The following is a 6327-nucleotide window of genomic DNA, read 5'->3' on the forward strand; positions in this document are numbered from 1 at the left end:
CAGAAGTTGACCAAATGAGGTAAGAAGACCCAGTCCATTTCCCAACATTTTGCTTTCACTGCCATATGATGCATCCTGCAGCTGCGATCGGAAAGGTAGACCAGTGGAGATCATTGTTTCTTGAATCCTATCTTGAATTTCTAGGAGAGGAGTGGCATACCAGAGCTGTGCTCCAGAAAGTCCAGACATGCGGAGCTGGATAGGGTATACTGGTGGGGAGAGAGACTAAAATTGGAGAATCCCCTTTAAAAATTGTAGTAACGTCTCTGTGGTCATTTGAAAGGTACCCTCTGAAGAGAACCTGAGATCATTTTCCAAATTCTACGATAGCCTGGAGGAAGTATTTCCTTCGTTCTGGACAATTTGTTATTTCTTATTTGTTTTTCCACCTAGAAAGGGACTACTTTGTAAAGTAGATCCGAGGAGTCTGACCAATCGAAAGGCAGAACTTTCTCTTTTTACTTAATAAATCAGAATTCTGATTTATAAAGCGGCAGTAATAAATCTGTTAGTATGAATTTATTTTGGAGAACTTGAACACTGGCCTGGGTCAATAAAAAAGAAGTATTTAAAGACAGAGGTATCTGAGAGACATCTTTGTCATGCTTCCCATCCTTCCCTCTATTTTTCATGGTCATAGGACATTTAAAGGTCATTTAATCTCTGTTCTTAAGTTTTTAAACCTATGCAAAGAAGGTAATGCCTGTCCTAAAGTGTTGTTTTAAGAATCGAACTATCAGTGGAAGATAAGACCCTTGGAAAAAAAGTGTTGTAAAAATGTAAAGGGTAAAATGTCAACTTTGAAACAGAAATTGTTTGGCCTGTGTTCCTGATGGGCCATGCCTGGCTGAGCTGAAAGGGTAAAATACATTTAATTTATAGAAAATGTATGTCCCTGTCTATTAATGCTTGCTGTAACATGTTCCATTCTTAGGCTTTTTAAAATGTGAAGAAACATTTGTATTAGATTTACATTATTTCTAGGATAAAAGTTTTAGTTGGTACAAATTGGTTAAGCCCATAAAAATTTCCTGGAATAATTGGACAGATGTCCAACAATGATGAGCCAGATCAGATGTTTTAAGCTGCTTAACTGACTGTATACAGTCCTTCTTAGCACTTAATAACCTCCATGCCTGAGCCTCCCATTTCCAGCCCTCATGCCAAACCTCAGCCTTGCTTAAAAATCTGTATTGTTGGGGCGCCTGGGTGGCTCAGTCAGTTAAGCATCTGCCTTCGGCCCAGGTCATGATCCCAGGGTCCTGGGATCGAGCCCCACATCAGGCTCCCTGCTCCATGGGGAGTCTGCTTCTTCCTCTCCCACTCCCCCTGCTTGTGCTCTCTCTCTCTCTCTCTCTCCCCCCGTCTCTGACAAAGAGATAAATAAAATCTTCAAAAAAAATTGTATTGTTGCTATTACTGATATATCTGTTCTAGAAAGAAACAGGCTTTCGTTTCCAGGACTGTCAAATCAGGANGCTCCCATTTCCAGCCCTCATGCCAAACCTCAGCCTTGCTTAAAAATCTGTATTGTTGGGGCACCTGGGTGGCTCAGTCAGTTAAGCATCTGCCTTTGGCTCAGGTCATGATCCCAGGGTCCTGGGATCGAGCCCCACATCAGGCTCCCTGCTCCATGGGGAGTCTGCTTCTCCCTCTCCCACTCCCCCTGCTTGTGATCTCTCTCTCTCTCTCTCTCCCCGTCTCTGACAAATAGATAAATAAAATCTTTAAAAAAAAATTATATTGTTGCTATTACTGATATATCTGTTCTAGAAAGAAACAGGCTTTCGTTTCCAGGACTGTCAAATCAGGAGCTTTCACGAGAATACAAAGATCCACTCTATTATTGCACATCATAGAACTCAAGGCTGTAGCTTGAAAATAGAAGTCTTTGGTGGAGGCATTCGCTTGTTTGACAGTTCTGTTCTAAATTTTGAAACTACTGGTACTGTAAAGTGCCTGTCTGACAATGGTGTACCAGAGCTTAGTCATGCAAAATAATTATTGTTCACGGTTCCTTAGCTGAAGTCAATAGCTCTGTGCAAAACACCACATAATGCAGAGATCTAAAGTTACTAAATCAAAACTGAGAAAAAGAAGAATTTTAAACATGTTTGGCAGAAAAGAAGTAGGTACTACAAGATTCGCCAAGTGATTTCTCTCAGCACACGGTAGGCTCTCGTGTTTCTAAAAGAGGCTCCGTGATAGAAGTGATGGTGACTCCTATTCGTACATTCTGGCAATTGTGGTCAGTAAGCTTATATGATGTGAAAGAAGCAAAAGCAATTATGGGAATATTAGCAAATGGTGCATAGTGCTTATTTTCTAAACTTGAAATAATATTTTCAGGTTCGCTTCGGTGAATTCAGTGTTTTAAAGCCTCCAATATCTCATCTACACTGAAGGGATTGATTCAAAGAACCTAAATTATATAACTAAATTGGAATGACAGAGTGGAATGGAATCTCATGGAATACCATGTGAGAGTGTAGTGGTCTCTGCTGGAAAAGTCAACATTAATCCTACAAATGGAGAATTACGTCTCCATGTTGCCTGAAACATTTGCCAGAGCATCTTGGCAAGATTAGGTGTTGCTCTTCGACTGCTTCAGTGAAAGGGATGATGTCCTTCTAACGCTTGGCAGACAATTGTACTTAAGAATATCCCTCTTCTGGGAAAAGCAAATAATACCTACTGTTTCTGTGGAAGAGGGAGAAACAGAAACTAAGAGTTCATGGTCGTCTCTGAAATATGTTTACATTTTCCTTCAGTACTTTCTACCCAATATTAAGATGGAATTGATAGAGGTGACCATGTAATTATTTTAGGCTTAGCTCATTACGCCCTTCTGTGGAGTTCATAAAATTTTAAAAAATGCCTTTGTTATTGAGGTACGATTTGTACATAGTAAAGTACACAGATTTTAAGTGTATAGTTCACTGAGTTTTGATAAATGTGTACTCTCACATAAATGATATTCTGAACATTTCTATTACTCCAGAAAGTTTTCTTATACTCCTTTTCAGCCAATTGGCACCCCATCCCACCACAACCACCCACTTTTCTCATTTCTGTGATCATAGATTAGTTTCATTTGTCTTTGGACTTTATATAAATGAAACGTGTCTTGTTTCTTTTACTTGACATAGCATTGAAATTCAGCTATGTTACTATGCGTTAGTACTTTCTTACTATTTTTTGAGGCCTAGTTAGTATTTCTATATGAATGTTACTACAGTTTGTTTTCTCTGCTTCTGCTGATGGATATTTAGGTTTTCTCAGGCCTGGGCAATTACAAATGAAGCTGCAAAAAAATTCTTAAACAATTCTTTTTTGGGTCTATATGTCCTCATTTCTCTTGAGTGATACCTCAGGGTGGAATTGTTAAATGATAGCCTATGTTTATCTTTTTCAGAAACTACAAGCCAGTTTTCCTAGTGTGGGTGTTCTATTTTATACTCTCACAATCAATGTTTAAAAATCCCACTTGCTTCACACCCTCATCAATATTTGATTTTGTCTGTCTTTTTAATTCTTGCCATTCTAATGTTTGGGAAAAAGTATTTCATTGTGGTTTTGATTTGCATATCTCTTAATATTAATGACATTGAGCACGTTTACATCTGCTTCTTAGTCACATAACTTCTTTTGTGAAGGTCTATTCAAGTCTTTTGCATATTTTTTCTATTTTTAATTGTATATTTTTGTCTCTTAATTAGTGTTATAGGTGTTCTTTGTATATTTTGCATACAAGTTCTTTGTCAGATAAATCTATTGAGAATATTTTCCTTCAGTCTGTGCTTGCCTACTCATTTTCTTAATGATTTTTTTTGACTAGAAGATTTCAGTTTTGATGAAGTCCACTTAATATTTTTTTTCCTCTTATAGATAATGCTTTTTGTGCCTTGTCTAAGAAATCTTTGCCTACCCCAAAGGTGTTTTCCTGTTTTCTTCCAGAAATTTGAGTGTTAGTCTTTAGGTCTATGATCCATGCTGGATTAATTTTCATGTATGGTGTGCACAAGTACATTTTTCCCCCCATATGGCTATCCAGTCGTTCCAGCGCCATTTGTTGAAAACTTTCCTTTATCCGTTGAATTGCTTTGGTGCCTTGTTGGGCATCAATTGACCAACTAAGTGTGATTCTGTTTCTGGACTCTGTTCTGTTCTTTTGATCTACTTGTCTATCCTATAGCTTTACCATATTCTCTTGACTTGTTTCATGAGTTTCATTATTTTTTAGTCCTGTTCCTCTCCTTGTGGCTCCTTTTATGTCCCGTAGGTATTAGGCTCAGAGCTTGTTTTAGAGGTTGGTAAAACCTCCAAATTGCTCTGGATCTCAGAGAGCATATATATAAAATAGGAAAAAATAAGAACTCTGTTATAGGATGGTTGGGAGAGATAAATAATCTAGTATCCTTTTAAAAAGCATATTATAATTCTAAAATAAAATTTGTATGCTCAGGGGCGCCTGGGTGGCTCAGTGGGTTAAGCGTCTGCCTTCGGCTCAGGTCTTGATCCCAGGGTCCTGAGATTGAGTCCCGCACTTGGCTCCCTGCTCAGTGGGGAGTCTGCTTCTCCCACTCCCCCTGCTTGTGCTGGTGCTCTCTCTCTCTGTCAAATAAATAAAAACTTTAAAAACATTTGTATGCTTAGAATGTTGCTTATTTTTATTTCACTTCTTGATTCCCTTAATCTTAAAAGTTCTCATGCATGTTGGCGCAAATCTTCAAGAAGGATATGCGCCCTTAGTTTCAGGTGACAGGGGCACTTTTTCTGTGGATTTAGAAAAAAACAAAGATCTGAGATAATTACGAGAAATGATGGGCACCTGATCCCCTCCCACTTACAGTAAGCCTTGTCTTGTGGTAATGGCAATCCTTTCTGATATTTCTCCTTTTTGGGCTTTTTAAAAGGCAAGAATTGCTAGGCTGCAAATGCTTTATTCTTCTAGACCTTTCTGATCTGATCCCCCTTTTCTTTGTTGGGACAGCTACTCTGCTGAATGACCTTTGCTCTTCCACCCCAAATCACTGACCTTTTAAACTGTTTTAATATTTACTAGGGAATTACTTGTCCTAAAGCTTGGGTCAAGCTTTTCTGAAAGATTTTATTATAGACTTAAAATGATGGTGAGGAGAAGGGTTCAAAGTCTGAAACCGTCCCTTTACCCAAAATAAAAGCAGCTGGATAAAAACTCTGTACTCATCTAAGAGCTTGTTACAAAGATAAGTAGAAAGGGTAAATTCTTTACTGCCTGAGTTCCTACCCCAATCAGCATTCTCATTTCTCAATTGAAATACTTTCTTCCTCAGGTTTGGTGGCCTTCATACTTTTTTGGGCCTTTGTGTTTACTAGATTATAAACTCCTCAAACAAAATTACTCGACGTTATTTATCTTAGTTTCAGATTTTAGCATGAGGCCAAGTGCCTTGTATTCACTTCATAAATGTCTTTTGAATTAAATTTATTACTGTTAAGTGCTGATGTTGTACTAAAGACAGTGTCACATGTATAACAGACAGGCAATAATTGTTCACGGTTTATTGCTAGCAGGAACTCAGGATTTATTCACTGATTAGTTAAGTTTGAATACATCTTACAGTTAGAGAACAGATAAGTCAGGTTCCCCCTTCTTTTCAAAAACATGTTAGAACTGCTCAACTGGAATTCTGTAGATCAAATTATTTAATAATAGCTTTCTGTACCTTTTTGTGTAATGTTATGGTTTGGGCTGTGTCACCGCATAATAAAGAATAGACTCATCTCAAAGCCTGTCCTAACCGGGATAGTGCTACGGCCGGGTTCCAGAGTACTTTACTGAGATAAGTAAATAAATACAATTTTCAAGAGATATAGACCTGAAAATGAAGCACCACTATCTTTGCTAGATTTCCCAATACTCTACGGATAGGCTTATACAGAAATTGTTCTCAGGTTTGTGGTTAATTTCTTCTTCCCAGAGCAAACTGGTAAGTCTTACTTCCTTTTTTGGTAGAACACCGACTTGTCTATCAAATCCTAGACAGCTAGTCCTGAGGGCCCCCCTTAAAACCTGAAGGAGGTAAAATGAGGACAAAAAAAAGAAAGAAAAAAAAAAGGAAGTATACCACACAGCAGGTGGTAAATGTGTGAGAAGTATTACCAGGGGAGAAATAACATAGATTGAAAACATAGATCCTTAAACAGTTTTAGATAAAACCATGGAAGCTAGATCCATAAATATTTTTGTGGGGACTAGGAAGCTTAGAAATATCCCTAATCTAGATAGCGATGTTAGAATAACCACGCCCTCCTAAAACACTTCCCTGAATGTCCCTGTAAAAA

The sequence above is a fragment of the Ailuropoda melanoleuca genome, chromosome 16, assembly GCF_002007445.2.
Source record: "Ailuropoda melanoleuca isolate Jingjing chromosome 16, ASM200744v2, whole genome shotgun sequence".
In the NCBI taxonomy this organism is placed as follows: Eukaryota; Metazoa; Chordata; class Mammalia; order Carnivora; family Ursidae; genus Ailuropoda; species Ailuropoda melanoleuca.